Source organism: Syngnathus floridae, chromosome 17 (assembly GCF_059516105.1).
Source record: "Syngnathus floridae isolate MCC-2025c chromosome 17, RoL_Sflo_1.0, whole genome shotgun sequence".
Taxonomy (NCBI): Eukaryota; Metazoa; Chordata; class Actinopteri; order Syngnathiformes; family Syngnathidae; genus Syngnathus; species Syngnathus floridae.
This window is the reverse complement of record NC_142429.1, coordinates 4,092,501-4,112,706: the sequence shown is the minus strand read 5'-3', so window position 1 is coordinate 4,112,706 and position 20,206 is coordinate 4,092,501. Positions and strand designations below refer to the sequence as shown.

Below are 20,206 nucleotides of genomic sequence, written 5' to 3'. Positions count from 1 at the left end.
TGGACTCGGATTTGGAGGTGCTGACCCTCATCCCGACCGCTTCACACTCGGCTGCGAACCGTTCCAGCGAGAGCTGGAGATCACCGCCTGAAGAAGCCAACAGCACCAGGTCATCTGGAAAAAGCAGAGACGCGATGCTGAGGTCCCCAAACTGGACCCTCTCAACGCCTCGGCTGCGCCTAGAAATTCTGTCCATAAAAATTATGAACAGAATCGGTGACAAAGGGCAGCCTTGGCGGAGTCCAACCCTCACTGGGAATGAATCCGGCTTACTGCCGGAAATGCGGACCAGACTCTGGCATCGGTGATACGGGGACCGAACCACCCTTATCAGTTGGCTCGGTACCCCGTACTCCTGAAGCACCCTCCACAGAACCTCCCGAGGGACACGGTCGAACGCCTTCTCCAAATGCACAAAACACATGTGGACTGGTTGGGCAAACTCCCATGCACCCTCGAGGATCCTGCCGAGGATGTAGAGCTGGTCCACTGTTTCACGGCCAGGACAAAAGACATGCTGCTCCTCCTGAATCCGAGGTTCGACCTCCCGACGGTCCCTACTCTCCAGAACCCCTGAATAGACCTTACCGGGGAGGCTGAGGAGTGTGATTCCCCTGTAATTGGAACACACCCTCCGGTCCCCCGTTTTAAAGAGGGGAACCACCACCCTAGTCTGCCAATCCAGAGGCACTGTCCCTGACGTCCACGCAATGTTGTAGAGGCGTGTCAGCCATGACAGCCCCACAACATCCAGAGCCTTTAAAAACTCCGGACGGATCTCATCCACCCCCGGGACCCTGCCACCGAGGAGTTTTTTAACTACCTCAGTGACTTCGACCCCAGAGATTGGAGAGTCCGCCTCAGAGTCTCCAGGCCTTGCTTCCACAATGGAAGGCATGTAGGTGAAATTGAGGAGGTCTTTGAAGTATTCTCCCCATCGACTCACGACGTCCCCAGTCGAGGTCAGCAGCACGCCATCCCCACTGTAAACAGTGTTGACGTTGCACTGCTTCACCCTCCTGAGACGCCGGATGGTGGACCAGAATTTCCTCGAAGCCGTCCAGAAGTCATTCTCCATGGCCTCACCAAACTCCTCCCACGCCCGGGTTTTTGCCTCAGAAACCGCCGAAGCCACGTTCAGCTTGGCCATCCGGTACCTGTCGGTTGCCTCCGGAGTCCCGCAGGCCAAAACGGCCCGACAGGACTTCTTCAGCTTGACGGCATCCCTTACCGCCGGTGTCCATCAGCGGGTTCGGGGATTGCCGCCACGACAGGCACCAACGGCCTCACGGCCACAGCTTCGGTCAGCCGCCTCAACAATGGAGGCGTGTAACATGGTCCACTCAGACTCAATGTCCCCCGCCTCCCCCGGGACGTGGGAAAAGCTCTGCCAGAGGTGCGAGTTGAAGGTCTTTCTGACAGGAGATTCTGCCAGACGTTACCAGCAGACTCTCACAGAGCGTCTGGGTCTGCCAGGTCGGACCGGCATATTCCCCCACCATCGGAGCCAACCCACCACCAGGTGGTGATCAGTTGACAGCTCCGCTCCTCTCTTCACCCGAGTGTCCAAAACATGCGGCCGCAAATCCGATGACATGACTACAAAGTCGGTAATCGAATTGCGGCCTCGGGTGTCCTGGTGCCAAGTGCACACATGGAAACCCTTATGTTTGAACATGGTGTTCATTATTCAAAATACGTGTTGAGCACAGAAGTCCAATAGTAGAACACCGCTCGGGTTCAGATCGGGGGGGGGGGGGGGGGGCGTTCCTCCCAATCTTGCTCTTCCAGGTCTCACTGTCATTGCCCACGTGAGCATTGAAGTCACCCAGTAGAACGATGGAGTCCCCAGAAGGAGCGCTCTCCAGCACTTCCTCCAGGGACTCCAAGAAGGGTGGGTACTCTGAACTGCCGTTTGGTGCATAGACACAAACAACAGTCAGGACCCGTCCCCCCCACCTGAAGGCGGAGGGAGGCTACCCTCTCGTTCACCGGGGTGAACCCTAATGTGCAGGCCCAGCCGGGGGTCAATAAGTATACCCACACCTGCTCGACGCCTCTCACCGTGGGCAACTCCAGAGTGGAAGAGAATCCAGCCCCTCTTGAGAGGGCTTGTACCGGAACCCAAACTGTGCGTGGAGGCTAGTCCGACTATATCTAGTCGGAATTTTTCTGCCTCGCACAACAGCTCGGGCTCCTTTCCAGCCAGAGAGGTGGCATTCCTCGTCCCAAGAGCCAGCTTCTGCAGCCGGGATCTGACCGCCAAGGTCCCTGCCTTTGGCTGCCACCCAGCTCACACTGCACCCGACCCCTTTGGCCCCTCCCACAGGTAGTGAGCCCATGGGAAGGGGGACCCACGTTTCCTTTTCGGGTTGTGCCCAGCCGGGCCCCATGGGCAAAGGCCCGGCCACCAGACGCTCGCCTTCGAGCCCCGCCTCCAGGCCTGGCTCCAGACGGGGGCCCCGGTAACCCGCGTCCGGGTGAGGGAAAACGAAGTCCATTTATTTTACTCATCATAAAGGGGTTCTGTGAACTGTGCTTTGTCTGGCCCCCACCTAGGACCCGTTTGCCATGGGTGACCCTACCAGGGGCATGAAGCCCCCGACAACATAGCTCCTAGATTCATAGGGGCACGCAAACCCCTCCACCACGATAAGGTGACGACTCACGGAGGAGAGAAAAATACAATTGCTTTAAATACCTTTGAGTAGTATTAGATACATGGACCCTGTAAAGTAACTGAATGTGTATTGGTTTCAATAAGACAAATTAATATCAAAATTGATCAGGTCTTATCAGGAGATACAGTATATTAGTGGCCAGTGCTTATGCCACTAGAAAGTCCTTAACTGATCACTCATCAGTTCCTCAAAAGATTTGCTGAATGATGCCACTATGAATCAGTCCAGGTTAATTGATTTCTTATGGTGTTAATAATCTTCTTTATTGACCTTTATTGTCACCAATGGAATTATAACAAATGGAATGTTATTCAAATAACATACCAACAGCTAGAGGCTTCTTCTACCTATTCCACAACTTCATGTTAGGGTTTTTCAGATTATCCTTATCGTATGATTATGTTGGAATGCAACTGGTAATAAATAAACTAGCTTGTCCCATCTTAAACAAGGTCGTAAAACACCCCCTGATATGTTTTGACTAGAGGACAAGGGCTTCCTATTCAGCCTACTCTTACCTCCACTCTATTTCTCTTAATAAATATGCCCTTGCAGGAGGGAGAGTTGAGACCTCCATTCGAACATCGCCGCACGCACAGCGACGAATGGACTCTCCACCTGCAGGTGTCTAAAAGGACTTACTTGTCTCCCGTGTGGTTCTTGCAAAATAAGTTGGAGTGAGCGAATCTCTAACATTTTGGTGACGAAACCCGGGATCCCTCATACCCGCTATCTGTCTGACGAAGAAGGCCGTGCTGCATTGTCGACAAGCCAGCGTCCATTAGGGGGACCTGGAGAAGAAAGTCCTGGGAAGAGAATTCTTCGCTGGGCCAGCATCTTAGGTCTGCCTTCATCTGACAGAGGTGGATTGACAGGACCCGGCAATGCAACGAACCAGGGGACAAGTAAGTTAAAGGCCTGAAGTTGTGTGATTGTGTTGTTGTGAAACGCGTAAAACGTAGAGGTGCACGAGAGCCAGCTTGGGTTCAAGTCCCAGTGGAATGACCAGGCTAAGAAAAGCAGAGCTTCTTTTTTGTTCATCAAAGAGGTGCGTAGACTCTTCTTTGTCTGTTCTTCCGAGCTGAGGGATCTGGCATGGGTTAGAGTCCCAGTGGAAGGAACGTGCTAAGAAACACAGAGCTTCTTTTTTGTTAATCAAAGAAGGGCGTAGATTTTTCTTTGTATGTTTTTCCGGCCAAAGAACAGCTTGGGTTCAAGTCCCAGTGGAAGAAACGGGCTAAGAAAAACAGAGCTTCTTTTTCTTAACTTAACTTAAGAAGGGCGTAGATTTTTTCTTTTGTCCGTTTTTCCAAAGCTGTTTGGGAGAGTTTTACACCCATCCCTGGATAGGCCTAAAAAAGCGCTGTGATTGAGTGTGTGACTGGTAGGATAAAAAGCAGTTCTAGCATTGATCCACGGCAATAATACAGGCTAGTAATTTGTTGAAAGGTCAATTTAAACCTGCATTGAGGATCCTCAAAGAAAAAAAAATTTTAAAAAAAATTGTAAAACCTTAAACTACTAAAATTAAGATGGGAAATAAGAACGGTAAATCTCTTGCTCTGCTCTTCTTTGTGATGAGAAGTTCATGGCGAGTAGATTTCTTAATTGTATGCAATACATGCTGAAGTGGAAGAAAATGTATGGAGTACAAGGAAATTTGAAATGTGGAAGAAGTGGTAGAAGTGCTAGAGTGTGGTTGAAATCTTCACAAAGAGATGAGAACGAATTCAAGAGACAAAAGCTAGAAAGATGAAAACTGATGAGGTCACAAGTGTTTTTCAGACCAGGAGACAATAAGGCCCCTGTGAGCAGGTGCTAGGCCGCAGCTAAAGCCGTGGCTCAAGCAAAGGGGCAAGAGGAGCTTCCGCTCCTATGCAAATCATGTATCAAAATTTTAAAGATCTGAAACCTCTCCCATATGACAGCAAAACATGTTATTGTCAGGTTATCAAAAATCTTTTTAGATTGTTAGAGCTCCTGTCCATACAAGAAGTATGACAATGCTGTTTGTACGCCCAATGACAAATGACTAGAGATCAAATTGTGTTACACTAAAGTTAAAATATGCAAATCAAGTGGTAAAGAAATGCAACTTGCTTCTAGAAGATAAATAAATAAAATTAGAATGTGCTGTCCTCGTGTGCATGGGAGGGACCACCTCATGATCGACCACAGGAAATGGCCAGCCTGTGACAAATCATTGGTGCTGGGACCTACCTTCCGCACGCGAGAGCTGTGCATGTGTGTGCGTATGTGTTAAATTGATGAAGATTGGCTAAACTTTTAGTATAAAGAAATTTGCTAGACTGTTGTCTATTCAATTTACACCGCAGACCAGAAACAATTTTGACAGATAAAAATGAGAGGAAAAGAGAGAAATCTGTTTGCGAGCAGAAACCAATCCACACTAGTGCATGTTATGTGTCGAGCCCACATGAGAAATTCGAAGAAGAAAAAAAAAATGACAGAACATGCTTTCAGGAATTGGAAGAAGCTAAATTGTGAATTTAAGATTTTGCAATGCTACATTTAATAGGAATAATTGATTGGTTGTGTTATAAGATTATACAAAATTCTAAATGCAAGCTAAATCTGAGAGATTGAGTTCTTCAAATTTAAAAACAAAGAAAAAATTCAGATTAATTTGCCAGTTGTTTGTTTTAGTTAAGTTTTTTTTTTAATTGGTGGATTGTTCTACCAGGAAACTTGAGTTGAAAATGATCTATGAATGTTGTGTGGTGAGCTTGGATGAATTGGGACCAATGTGATAGGAAGACTCCTTTTTGGAGACTGTATGAGATGCATATGATGAGCATTGATGAATGATTGCCTGAATGAAAGGTTGAATGGTTGAAGTCGTTGGCGACTACTATAGAAAATTAGTAGAGCGACTTTGATGAAAGAGTGATTTTGAACAGGTTGAATGCTAAAAAGAAAACGTAGCTTTTGGATTGATAATTAACTAGAGAAAAAACTGGAGAACCAGTAACACATGTAGAGGATGTGTGAACTGAGAAATTAAGAAGCGTTTTGGAAAGAAAGTCAAATTAAATGATGATGAAACCATATGTAGTAATACAACACTTTACTACATATGGATTCTCTAAATCATACAATTGAGTAAAATAAAACATACATTTTGATTTGTATTCAAATTTCTAAGATTCTTGTGATAAACAATGAGAAAACGATTGAAAAGTAACTAAAGAAACTACAAGAAAGTGAAAATGTCTAATCATTTGCTAGCTGAGTCGCTCCCCATTCGGGGAGGCCATCCATTTACTTGCTAAGCTAGTTGTGAAAACAGTCCAATTGCCACAAAAAGTAGCTATATGCACGTGTGCAGTACACACACACACGAGACTGATAAGGTGTCAAGAGGTAACAAGCTTCCAGACAGAACCACAAAGCTGCAGCGCAAAAGACACTTCAAATTTTATACACACAAGAAGCAGATTAAATCACTGAAACATTTTTAAAGATGTGCAGCGACAAAGTCCATAGAGTGAAATTCAATTATGGACGAAAAGTGGGGCAAGATTGGAGAATGGCATCTATAAATGACCAGAAGACAGACCTATCCTACCAAAGAACCTATCCAAATGGGCAGCAATATTGAGCACACATGGCTCAAGAGGAGGGATAGTGGGGCAGGTCAGTCAGCTTTATACAACATATGGCTTTGATTCATATTCAAAACATTTTCAAAACAAAACAATTTTTTTTTTTTGTAGAGCTTGTTTCAACAAAAACAAAAACAAAAACACTGAATGCCTTAACAGTGGCAAAAACGTCATGGAAAGAAATAATACCAAGATATGGGATTTCAGAAATTAATTCTCATGACAGGACTGGTATAAAGTGTGAAGATGTACTTGGAAAAAAAAAAACTGGAACATTATGGACAAAATGTTTAGTCAAACTGTACATAAATATTACAAGTACTGTGGGTTTAACCCCGTATAAAAAATTTGTTTGGGCGACAATATAGATTACCATGTTTTGAATCCAAGTGGGAAACTAAGGATGATTAAAATTAAATCATTAAAATTACATGAGAAAAATATTTGAAAGGCAAAAAGAACAAACCACATTCTCATTAAGCGCATTGAAAACGAAACACTGGTGTTCTTCCAAGGGGGAAGGGCCATGTTGAATCTTGATGACTACACCAACTGCCATTAAAATAGCAGAAAGGTCATTTGCGGTGGTCCTAGCAAATTACAAAAGGGTCATTTCTTTTGAGGTAACATTCAATCGCAGAAAGTAAGACAAAAGAAGCCTTACCTCTTAGAGAAATGCCGGGAACAAGAAAATGGAACAATGACGTTATTGCATGTTGGGTGGCTACCTTTGTTGCCATTTTGTTACCTTCAACAATATGGTATTTGTAGGTACTAAGAGTCATAATGAATAGGGGAGAGATGAGTTGGGCAACTTATATAGGTCACCCCAAAAATTATGCTGCATTGTATCAAATTAAAAGATCAATTTGACCTTTGCAGGATGATCTGCTGTGTCGGATCTGGACTGCCATGAAAGTATGTTGTTTATATGTGTACTTTGTCAACAACCGCTGTAGATGTCAAAGAATGGGATGAATATTAAAGGGAAATGTGCTTTTGGGAGTTTGCAAACATATTTTTAAGGTTGTGTTAAACTTATAATCATATTAATATCTAGTATTGGAGTGCTCGTGTGGATTGGTGGGGGCCGAGGAATGTGCAGGCAAACTGCATGAACTTGTTTTCTTCGAAGTGTTGTGGAATAGGCCCGGATAGGGAGTACCGGAGGAGACCACCTCAAGGTCGGTGAGGAACGAGAACAACAGCACGTCTATGAGACACGGCTTCGAGGGGAAAACCCAACTGTCTGACCTCAGCGACACCTGGACCGGGGAGGAGATGGCCATCGACCAATCATCTCACAATATTTTGCATGCTTTAATATTCATATTGTGTTTCTTTAAAACTGGGCAACCCGGAAGAATGTGTCGTCCTTTGGTGGTCACAAAAACGCACGAGTTTTAGTGTGAGGGACCCGGGACCCAGGCCTGTATTAGTGCGCTTTGTCAGGAATAAACAATTGGTAAATTTGGTCTGATTGATCTACTGGTCTTCTCTTTGACAGAACGAACTCGCAAAATTGTTAGGTGCGCCAGTGTGTGGATTAGGACATAGCAATTTATGTGTTAAGTGTTGATCGCAATTTGGAGTCAGATCAATAACTAGAATCCGTAACCTAACAATATCTAGAATGAATGTGGATAATTTGTTTTAGGTAACTAACTATAAGAGTAACTGAAAAAGGAAACAATTGATTGCTTATGGCAAAACAAGCCGCAAAGACAGAAAAAATTGAATATGTCATATGTATGGATTTGCGACCGATCATTTATGTTGTACCGTTGCCATTGACCAAAGATTGTGTGAAATCTGTCACGTCTACTGGATTGTGAAATGTGTGACAGAGCATTCTATATAATATCCATTGAGAGAAAAAAGAAAAAAAAAAGAAGCCATTGCTTTCAGAGAATGTAGTCAAACGAAATTGTATATACATCAACATGCCAAGATCTGGGAAAAAAGCTGGTAAAAACCAAAATATCTTTAAATTTGAGAGGCGACGATGATCTGACCGAAATTGATGCAATTGGAGTCCCTAGAGGAGTTCCTGATTAATAAGAATTAAATGACCAAATTGCAGCGGGATGGGAGTCCTCCATTTGCTGCTGGTGAACGATGAACAAGAACGTAGACAGGGTGAATTACATCCATTACAACATGCAGAGATTGGGTAAACGGACACAAGCGGGGCTCGAGGCAGTGCATGAACAGCTAACCACGCCTTCCCTAATGTCGATCCAGAACCACAATGCTCATGATATGTTGTTGTCTGAGAAAGGAGGGGTCTGCGCAATGTTTGGAGAACATTGCTGCACCTTCATCCCCAACAACACCGCCCCTGATGGGAGCCTGACGGAGGCGATTGCAGGCCTGCGATCTACTACAAGTGGATGACTGCTTTTGGGAAGTATAACGCCATTGTGTCCTCAATTTTACCATCAGTTGCAGTGTTGCTGCTATGCTCACCTTGTATGTTGCATGCCATATCTTCGTGCTCTGTTTAATCGTCTCGTCACTACAGGAATATCGCCCATGGAGGACAAGATTGCTCAGATATACCTAATGTCTGAGCGGCAACGTGATGATGTTGATGACAAAATTCCTGCATCTGTGTTACCAGACTTTTCCCAGATCCGTGGGCTTCTTAATAATGACATTGCAACGTTTATCCTTTGGTGTAAACATATTTGTCCTCATGAATGTGATCCGATGACTGAGAGTCGAGAAAAGGGGTTGTTTACGGTGATGTGTGAATTTGAGCAAATATGTGATAAACAGTGGGGAAATGTAAGGATAATTAGTTTTGTAGAAGCGCTGGCCGGCCTGAACCGGAGGTCTCATACCTTCGCTCAAGGCCAACACATCTGCCAGGTTTTAGGGAGTTCTTATACTCCCTTCCTTGTCTTATCTGTGAGAGGCCCTCACTAGTTATGAACAGGACACCTTTGTTCCTTGTTTAGCTAAAGAGAAGTTCTTTCTCTATTATACCTTGTAGTTTCTATTTATGAATTGTTGTTGACCGGGACAGTTTTTAAGTTATCCCATATTTACTCAATGTTTGGTTAAGTAGACTTCATGCAAGTTATCTCACATCTACTTAACGTTTGTTGGAGTGTATGCAAAAGAGGTATCTGATGATTTACTCATCATTATTATTGTGTGAAACGTAGCAAGAAAGTCTAGAGCATTGTTTTACAGGGACACGGCATCCAGGAGTTGGATATCAACACCGAGCTGTCACGATCAGTGTTGCCGACCCATCCCACTCTGGACTTGTAGACGGAGGAAACTGTATGGGAGGTTTGGACATCGCCGCTGTGTGCCAGGATGAAAGAGCCGTTTTCAAGGTGTAAGGGCTCTACTACCAACATGGCTGCACCATCGGACGGGACCTACTTCATCCAGAAGTTCAGAAGCACTGCCTCACCTGCATCCTATGAGTGCACGTGCCTGTTGAGAACGGATCGTGGTTTTGTGGTCACAAGAGTTGTCCGATGCTGCCTGCCAACTGGACACGAGTGTGTGCGCCAGTGTGAGTGACAGACCACACCTACAGACTATGTCAGGTTCAGAATCAGCAAAAGGATCAGCAGACAAAACCAGTGAGGCAGAATGTTGAGTCTTTTCTCGCGAGGAGTGCAATCAGACTTACAGCAGTCCCGAAATACACTAAAAATCTGTTTTACACTCCTCACTCTTTTTATTTGGAAATGCCCTACCCACAGTGTGAGACGATTAGCCCTTAAGGGGGGGGGGGGGAAAGAGATTGTGGCTTCGTCTCGTAAGAAAAGAAACAAAAAGTAACGCACAAAGTGTTGCGTGCAGATATGGCTATATCAGCAAAACAGTTTAAGCGGTATTCCGAGAGATAAAAAGAGAAAGTGACGTTCTTTAAGGAAGATCAGAAGGTTCATGACGCATCGTTTGACGTGTTGTTTTCACGATCTGTTCTGGTGGACGCTGAGCTGTCAGCAGCATCTTGTTTGACACAACCGTCATCTCGCCCCTGACCCAGCCGTAATCCTTCTGTTCTGTTGTACAAGATAAGAATAAGCAAGGCAAAGCAGCAAGCATACTGAACAGTAACATTGTGAATAAGTACTCATTAGAGAACGCATGATAACATATATATACAATTTTTCTAACAGACTAGAACATCATCAGCTGACGATACCACGAGTACATTTACGTACAACTTCTTAGACGTGACAGATGTGATAATGATAATGAAACGTGGATTGCGTAGATGCTGTTCTGTTGAGCATGTTTTACAGAAACGTGTTGATTTGACCATCAAAAATGGTAATGGATACGATGATGTACTGTTTCTGTGTTTTTCTTTTTATTTTTTATTGATAGCATTCTGGTCGCCAAAGGCAGAGGGACCGTGTGAGACTTTTCCTGCTAATAACATCTGGCCAGCAGGTTTTTCGCTTACACAATAAGTTTGATCTGGGGTATTGAGGGAAAACCTCATCTTCACTGGAAATTGTTGCTGTCATTGTTTGTTGTTTTTTATTTTTACTATTCTTCGTTCTTCATTATATTTTCTTGCTTGCCTTTGTTGTTTGGGGTGGCATAATCATATGATAAAACAGGAGGGAGATGTTAGGGTCTTTCAGATTATCCCTATTGTATGATTATGTTGGAATGCAACCGGTAATAAATCAACTAGCTTGTCCCATCCTACACAAGGTCGTAAAACACCCCCTGATATGTTTTGACTAGAGGACAAGGGCTTCCTATTCAACCTACTCTTAACCCCACTCTGTTTCTCTTAATAAATATGCCCTTGCAGGAGGGAGAGTTGAGACTTCCATTCGAACATCGCTGCACGCACAGCGACGAATGGACTCTCCACCTGCAGGTGTCTAAAAGGACTTACTTGTCTCCCGTGTGGTTCTTGCAAAATAAGTTGGAGTGAGCGAATCTCTAACATTTCCCACTTACCAAAAATTCTAAATTTTCAAATTTGAAATTCAATCAAATTCTTCAAACATTTTGTTTGTCTACACTAATTTATACATTTTTCAACCGATTAAACCCATTCCAACTTTCAAATGTTCATCTTTTGCCTACCTATTCCACAACTTACCAAAAAGTCCAAAATTTCAAATGTGAAATTCAACCAAATTCGCCAAAATTTCAATTTTGTACTCCAATTCCTACAATTGTCAACCGATTTAACCCATTCCAACTTTCAACATTTCATCTTTTTCTACCTATTCCACAAATTTCCACTTACAAAAAAAATTCCATCCATCCATCCATCCATCCATCCATCCATCCATCCATCCATCCATCCATCCATCCATCCATCCATCCATCCATCCATCCATCTTCTTCAGCTTATCCGGGGTCGGGTCGCAGGGGCAGCAGCTTTAGGAGGGACTCCCAGACTTCCCTCTCCCCAGCCACTTCATCCAGCTCATCCCGGGGGATCCCAAGGCGTTCCCAGGCCAGCTGAGAAACATAGTCTCTCCAGCGCGTCCTGGGTCGTCCCCGGGGCCTCCTACCGGTGGGACATGCCCGGAACACCTCCCCAGGGAGGCGTCCAGGAGGCATCGTGATAAGATGCCCGAGACACCCCATCTGGCTCCTCTCAATGTGGAGGAGTAGCGACTCTACTCCGAGTCTCTCCCGGATGACCAAGCTTCTCACCCTATCTCTAAGGGAGAGCCCGGACATCCTGCGGAGAAAACTCATTTCGGCCGCTTGTATCCAGGATCTTGTTCTTTCGGTCACGACCCATAGCTCGTGACTATAGGTGAGGGTAGGAGCGTAAATCGACCGGTAAATTGAGAGCTTTGCCTTTTGGCTCAGCTCTCTCTTTACCACAACGGACCGGTCCATTACTGCCGACGCTGCACCGATCCGCCTGTCGATCTCACGCTCCATCCTCCCCTCACTCGTGAACAAGACCCCAAGATACTTAAACTCCTCCACTTGGGGCAGGATCTCATCCCCGATCCGGAGAGGGCATTCCACCCTTTTCCGACCGAGGACCATTGACTCGGATTTGGAGGTGCTGACCCTCATCCTGACCGCTTCACACTCGGCTGCGAACCGTTCCAGTGAGAGCTGGAGATCACGGCCTGAAGAAGCCAACAGCACCACGCCATCTGCAAAAAGCAGAGACGCGATGCTGAGGTCCCCAAACCGGACCCCCTCAACGCCTCGGCTGCGCCTAGAAATTCTGTCCATAAAAATTATGAACAGAATCGGTGATAAAGGGCAGCCTTGGCGGAGTCCAACCCTCACTGGGAACGAATCCGACTTACTGCCGGAAATGCGGACCAGACTCTGGCATCGGTGATACAGGGACCGAACCGCCCTTATCAGTTTGCTCGGCACCCCGTACTCCCGAAGCACCCTCCACAGAACGTCCCGAGGGACACGGTCGAACGCCTTCTCCAAGTCCACAAAACACATGTGGACTGGTTGGGCGAACTCCCATGCACCCTCGAGGATCCTGCCGAGGGTGTAGAGCTGGTCCACTGTTCCACGGCCAGGACGAAAGCCACACTGCTCCTCCTGGATACAAGGTTCGACCTCCCGACGGACCCTCCTCTCAAGCACCCCTGAATAGACCTTACCGGGGAGGCTGAGGAGTGTGATTCCCCTGTAATTGGAACATACCCTCCGGTCCCCCTTCTTAAGTCAAAGTCAAAGTCAGCTTTATTGTCAATTTCTCCACATGCCAAAGACACACAAAGAAACCGAAATTTCGTTCCCCCCTATCCCACGGTGACAAGACATGGCCCACAACAGACAAACAAGTAAACAAGTAGCGCACTGAATAAATAATGAATAAATAACACAACAAATAAATAAATAAGAGGAGCAAAAAAGGAGCAAGTGAGCGTACAGCAGACATTCCAGAAAATAGCGCAACAGCACGCTACGCAGAAGGGGGTAGCGAGTTCAGGGTCCTAACAGCCTGGAGAAAGAAGCTGTTGGCGAGTCTGGTGGTGCGGGAGCGCAGGCTCCTGTACCTCTTCCCAGAGGGCAGAAGGTCAAACAAGGAGTGAACCAGGTGACTCACATCACTCGCAATCGAGGTTGCCTTGGGGGCGAGATGGAAGGTGTAAATGTCCTTCAGGGAGGGGAGCGAAGCACCGATAATCTTACCAGCCGTATTCACTATGCGCTGCAGGGCCTTCAAGTTCTGTTCAGTGCAGTTACCACCCCAGACAACGATGCAACTGGTGAGGACGCTCTCAATGGTGCCACGGTAGAATGTGGCCAGGACTGCCTGAGGAGCACATGCACGCCTGAGCTTCCGCAGGAAGTACAGGCGGCGCTGAGCTTTCTTTGCCAGTGACGAGGTGTTTGCGGACCAGGAGAGGTCCTCACTGATGTGCACCCCCAGGAACTTGGTGCAGCTCACCCTCTCCACTACAGCACCGTCGATGATCAGCGGCAGGTGTTTTGTGTAACCCTTCCGGAAGTCAACAACGATTTCCTTGGTCTTGTTGACGTTCAGCAGGAGGTTGTTGTCCCTGCACCACGTGGTCAGAAGGTCAACTTCCGACCTGTACCGAGTCTCGTCGCCCTTCGTGATGAGACCCACCAGAGTCGTGTCGTCAGCAAACTTCACTATGCGGTTGTCGCTGTAGGTCGCAGTGCAGTCATGCGTCAGCAGGGTGAAGAGCAATGGACTGAGCACGCAGCCCTGGGGGGCCCCCGTGCTCAGCGTGATGCTGGCGGAGATTTTGTCGCCAACACACACCACCTGAGGCCTCTGACAGAGGAAGTCCAGTAGCCAGTTGCAGAGGGAGGTACTGAGGCCCAGCTCGTCGAGTTTGCAGATTAGTCGCTGCGGCATAATGGTGTTGAAGGCAGAGCTGAAGTCCACAAACAGCAATCTCCCATGAGTCCTTTCTCTCCAGGTGGGTGAGGGCTGAGTGGAGGGCAGAGCAGATGGCATCCTCAGAGGACCGTTTGGCACGGTACGCAAACTGGAAAGGGTCAATGGTGGGGGGGAGAACGGATTTGATGTGCTCCATGACAAGCCGCTCAAAGCACTTCATGATGACGGGCGTCAGTGCCACGGGGCGGTAGTCATTGAAGCAGGACGGTGCAGGTTTCTTCGGCACAGGAACGATGGTGGCAGCCTTGAAACACGAGGGGACGATGGCCTGCTGTAGGGAAACATTAAAGATGTCCGTGAAAACACCCGACAGCTCCCCAGCGCAGTGCTTCAGCACTTGACCCGGGATGTTGTCAGGGCCCGCCGCCTTACGGGTGTCAATAGCGGCAAGCGCCCTCCTCACTCCGTCGGCAGAGAGGCGCAGGGGCTGCTCGTGTGGGGGGGGGAGTGGTCTTCAGCGGGCAAGTGCTGTTCTGGGCGTCGAAGCGAGCAAAGAAGCGGTTAAGATCGTTCAGCAGACGGACGTCGCCCTCACAGCTCCTCGGCGCGGGCTTGTAGTCCGTGATGGTCTGAATGCCCTGCCAAAGGCTCCGTGCGTCCTTGCTGTCCTTGAAGTGGGTGGAGACCTTGCACGAGAACGCCTTTTTCGCTTCTTTGATGCCCCGGGACAGGTCGGCCCTCGCTGTCCTCAAGCCAGCCTCATCCCCCGCTCTGAAAGCCTTGTCCCTGGCCCTCAGCAGTCTGAGGACAGCCCCTGTCAGCCACGGCTTCCAGTTCGCGCGAGTGACGACGGATTTTGAGCGAGTCACATCATCGATGCTCTCCGCGATGTAAGAGGAAACAGAGTCAGTATACTCCTCTATGTCCGTCCGATCATTGTAGGTGTCCGCCTGCTTAAACAAGTCCCAGTCAGTGGTGTTGAAGCAGTCGAGAAGTGCATCGGAGGCACCCGCAGGCCACACCCGAACCCGCCTCCGAACCGGCCTGGATGCCTTTACCAATTGTCTGTAGGCGGGCAAAAGCAAAACGATGAGATGGTCAGAAAGCCCAAGATGGGGGAGGGGGGTGGCTTTGAAAGCTCCCTTAAGCGCAGAGTAGACTAGGTCCAGGAAGATGTCTCCACGTGTCGGAAAAGTAACATGCTGGTGAAGCCTCGGGAAAACAGACTTCAGGTTGGCATGATTGAAGTCTCCAGCGAAGATGGTGAAACCGTCAGGGTGCGCTGTCTGTTGTTCACTGACAGCCTGGTACAGTTCACCAAGCGCCGCGATCCTGTCGCCTTCGTTGTTGGAAGGCGGGATGTACACCCCGACTAGCAGAATCGCGGTAAATTCCCTCGGCAGGTAAAAAGGACGGCACTTGATGATCACAAACTCCGCAAGTGGCGAGCAGTGCTTACATACCACCACAGAGGCCCGGCACCATTCTTCTCGGATGTAGACGCATATTCCACCTCCTCGCGACTTTCCCCCTCGTACAATGGCACGGTCCGCCCGATAGCACGCTAGCCGCTCCAGATGCACGGCAGAGTCCGGAACGTTGTCAGTCAACCAGGTCTCGGTGAACATCGACAGAAGTGGGATTTGTGGCGTTCTGGACTTTGAAGCGGCAACATTAAAGGCGTTCGGACCGCTACGTCCTGAAACGTCGCCGACCCCCCCCCCCCGGTTGGGAGCCGTCGGAAACGGTGTGCGAGGAAGCAGAAGAGGGGCAAGCGCGGAGGCGTCCGGGCCAGGCTGGCGGGCAACCCAGCGCGCCCGGCGATTCCCTCCATTCTTCTGGCGAATGTTCGATCGCTGGACAACAAAATGGATTACGTTCGCCTGCTGAGGTCTACGAACCGGACGGTGCGGAACTGCTGTGTGCTCGTGTTCACCGAGACGTGGTTGACTGACAACATTCCGGACTCTGCTGTGCATCTGGAGCGGCTAGCGTGCTATCGGGCGGACCGTCCCATTGTACGAGGGGGAAAGTCGCGAGGAGGTGGAATATGCGTCTACATCCGAGAAGAATGGTGCCGGGACTCTGTGGTGGTATGTAAGCACTGCTCGCCACTTGCGGAGTTTGTGATCATCAAGTGCCGTCCTTTTTACCTGTCGAGGGAATTTACCGCGAATCTGCTACTCGCGGTATACATCCCGCCTTCCAACATCGAAGGCGACAGGATCGCGGCGCTTGGTGAGCTGTACCAGGCTGTCAGTGAACAGCAGACAGCGCACCCTGACGGTTTCACCATCTTCGCTGGAGACTTCAATCATGCCAACCTGAAGTCTGTTTTCCCGAGGCTTCACCAACATGTTACTTTTCCGACACGTGGAGACAGCTTCCTGGACCTAGTCTACTCTGCGCAAAAGGGAGCTTTCAAAGCCACCCCCCTCCCCCATTTTGGGCTTTCTGACCATCTCACCGTTTGGCTTTTGCCCGCATACAGACAATTGGTAAAGGCATCCAGGCAGGTTCAGAGGCGGGTTCGGGTGTGGCCTGAAGGGTGCCTCCGATGCACTTCGTGACTCCTTCGAAACCACTGACTGGGACTTGTTTAAGCAGGCAGCCACCTACAACGATCGGACGGACATAGAGGAGTATACCGACTCTGTTTCCTCTTACATCGCGAAGTGCATCGATGATGTGACTTGCTAAAAATCCGTTGTCACTCGCGCGAACTGGAAGCCGTGGCTGACAGGGGCTGTCCTCAGACTGCTGAGGGCCAGGGACAAGGCTTTCAGAGCGGGGGATGAGGCTGGCTTGAGGACAGCGAGGGCCGACCTGTCCCGGGGCATCAAAGAAGCGAAAAAGGCGTTCTCGTGCAAGGTCTCCACCCACTTCAAGGACAGCAAGGACGCACGGAGCCTTTGGCAGGGCATTCAGACCATCACGGACTACAAGCCCGCGCCGAGGAGCTGTGAGGGCGACGTCCGTCTGCTGAACGATCTTAACCGCTTCTTTGCTCGCTTCGACTCCCAGAACAGCACTTGCCCGCTGAAGACCACTCCCCCCCCCACACGAGCAGCTTGCCGCTATTGACACCCGTAAGGCGGCGGGCCCTGACAACATCCCGGGTCGAGTGCTGAAGGACTGCGCTGGGGAGCTGTCGGGTGTCTTCACGGACATCTTTAACGTTTCCCTGCAGCAGGCCATCATCCCCTCGTGTTTCAAGGCTGCCACCATCGTTCCTGTGCCGAAGAAACCTGCACCGTCCTGCTTCAATGACTACCGCCCCGTGGCACTGACGCCCATCATCATGAAGTGCTTTGAGCGGCTTGTCATGGAGCACATCAAATCCGTTCTCCCCCCCACCATTGACACTTTCCAGTTTGCGTACCGTGCCAAACGGTCCTCTGAGGATGCCATCTGCTCTGCCCTCCACTCGGCCCTCACCCACCTGGAGAGAAAGGACTCATATGTGAGATTGCTCTTTGTGGACTTCAGCTCTGCCTTCAACACCATTGTGCCGCAGCGACTCATCTGCAAACTCGACGAGCTGGGCCTCAGTACCTCCCTCTGCAACTGGCTACTGGACTTCCTCTGTCAGAGGCCTCAGGTGGTTCGTGTTGGCGACAAAATCTCCGCCAGCATCACGCTGAGCACGGGGGCCCCCCAGGGCTGCGTGCTCAGTCCATTGCTCTTCACCCTGCTGACGCATGACTGCACTGCGACCTACAGCGACAACCGCATAGTGAAGTTTGCTGAAGACACGACTCTAGTGGGTCTCATCACGAAGGGCGACGAGACTCGGTACAGGTCGGAAGTTGACCTTCTGACCACGTGGTGCAGGGACAACAACCTCCTGCTGAACGTAGACAAGACCAAGGAAATCGTTGTTGACTTCCGGAAGGGTAACACAAAACACCTGCCGTTGATCATCGACGGTGCTGTGGTGGAGAGGGTGAGCTGCACCAAGTTCCTGGGGGTGCACATCAGTGAGGACCTCTCCTGGTCCGCAAACACCGCGTCACTGGCAAAGAAAGCTCAGCGCCACCTGTACTTCCTGCGGAAGCTCAGGCGTGCATGTGCTCCTCAGGCAGTCCTGTCTACCTTCTACCGTGGCACCATTGAGAGCGTCCTCACCAGTTGCATCGCTGTCTGGGGTGGTAGCTGCACTGAACGGAACTTGAAGGCCCTGCAGCGCATAGGGAGTACGGCTGGTAAGATTATTGGTGCTTCGCTCCCCTCCCTGAAGGACATTTACACCTCTCATCTCGCCCGCAAGGCAACCACGATTGCGAGTGATGTGAGTCACCCAGCTCACTCTTTGTTTGACCTTCTGCCCTCTGGGAAGAGGTACAGGAGCCTGCGCTCCCGCATCACCAGACTCGCCAACAGCTTCTTTCTCCAGGCTGTTAGGACCCTGAACTCGCTACCCCCTTCTGCGTAGCGTGCGGCACTGTTGCGCTATTTTCTGGAATGTCTGCTGTACGCTCACTTGCTCCTCTTATTTATTTATTTATTTGTTGTGTTATTTATTCATTATTTATTCAGCACGCTGTTGTTTACTTGTTACTTGATTGTCTATTGTGGGCCGTGTCTTGTCACCGTGGGATAGCGGGGAACGAAATTTCGGTTTCTTTGTATGTCTTTGGCAAGTGGAGAAATTGACAATAAAGCAGACTTTGACTTTGGTATTCCCAGGCGGTCTCCCATCCAAGTACTATCCAGGCCCAACCCAGCTTAGCTTCCAAGATCGGACGAGATCGGGCGTTCTCAGGGTAGTATGGCCGTAAGCCATTCTTGTTCTCAAAATATTGCAATTTATAGACACAATCGCCCCTGGAAAGCTGGCGTTCCATGGAAACATGGCTTTAATGAAAAGTTACTGGCAGCCTTTTATGTGGTAGCACGAATTTGCCATTGAGACCTGCATTTTGCTGTATCAAAGTAAATGTCATGAAAAGTGGAAAAACCCTACATGGAAGCACAATGTGCTGTTTTGGGTTCTTTTACAAATAAAGACTGCTGCTTTGAGTTCGCATGGAGCCAGCCTCTTTATTCCCTGTACATAGTCTGCTCTCTAGCTGTTAAAGACGTGAACTACAATGCTATGGATGACACCACACAATATGGGTTTGAAACTCGGGTTATAGTTTAAAGGTCAGAGTTATAACTCGGCTTGCAGTTTCCGAATGCCATACGTGGTAAAAATTGTGTTGTAAAATTTTGCTTTAACAATTGAAGTGGAAGAAGAAGAAATAAGCTTACAGCACCTGGTATTCCCAGGCGGTCTCCCATCCAAGTCCTAACCAGGCCCGAAAGTGCTTAGCTTCCGAGATCGGACGAGATCGGGCGTTCTCAGGGTAGTATGGCCGTAAGCCATTGTAGGTCTCGAAATGTTGCAATTTATAGACACAATCGCACCTGAAAACCAAGCCGGCGTATCATGGATACATGGCTTTAATGAAAAGTTACTGACAGCTTTTTATGTGGTAGCACGAATTTGCCATTGCGACCTGCATTTTGCTGTATCAAAGTAAATGTCATGAAAAGTGGAAAAACCCTACAGCAAAGCGCAATGTGCTGTTTTGGGTTCTTTTACAAATAAAGACTGCTGCTTTGAGTTCGCATGGAGCCAGCCTCTTTATTCACCGTACATAGTCTGCTCTCTAGCGGTTAAAGACGTGAACTACAATGCTATGGATGACACCACACAATATAGGTTTGAAACCCGGGTTATAGTTTAAAGGTCAGAGTTAAAACTCGGCTTGCAGTTTCCGAATGCCATACGTGGTAAAAATTGTGTTGTAAAATTTTGCTTTAACAATTGAAGTGGAAGGAGAAGAAATAAGCTTACAGCACCTGGTATTCCCAGGCGGTCTCCCATCCAAGTACTAACCAGGCCCGACCGTGCTTAGCTTCCGAGATCGCACGAGATCGGGCGTTCTCAGGGTAGTATGGCCGTAAGCCATTGTAGGTCTCGAAATGTTGCAATTTATAGACACAATCGCACCTGAAAACCAAGCCAGCGTATCATGGATACATGGCTTTAATGAAAAGTTACTGACAGCTTTTTATGTGGTAGCACGAATTTG

The 20,206-nt window shown here is 48.4% G+C and overlaps 1 non-coding gene and 2 pseudogenes across 1 annotated transcript; all 3 read right to left on the bottom strand.

The window, feature by feature from the left end:
- Nucleotides 1–18,785: 18,785 nt before the first annotated feature.
- LOC148383682 (5S ribosomal RNA) lies at nucleotides 18,786–18,906 on the bottom strand (annotated as a pseudogene).
- A 466-nt stretch (nucleotides 18,907–19,372) lies between these two features.
- LOC148383681 (5S ribosomal RNA) lies at nucleotides 19,373–19,491 on the bottom strand (annotated as a pseudogene).
- A 470-nt stretch (nucleotides 19,492–19,961) lies between these two features.
- On the bottom strand, nucleotides 19,962–20,080 carry LOC148383680 (5S ribosomal RNA). Its single transcript, XR_015853620.1, has one exon. It is a non-coding gene; the product is annotated as a 5S ribosomal RNA (ribosomal RNA).
- Between the last annotated feature and the right edge of the window lie 126 nt (nucleotides 20,081–20,206).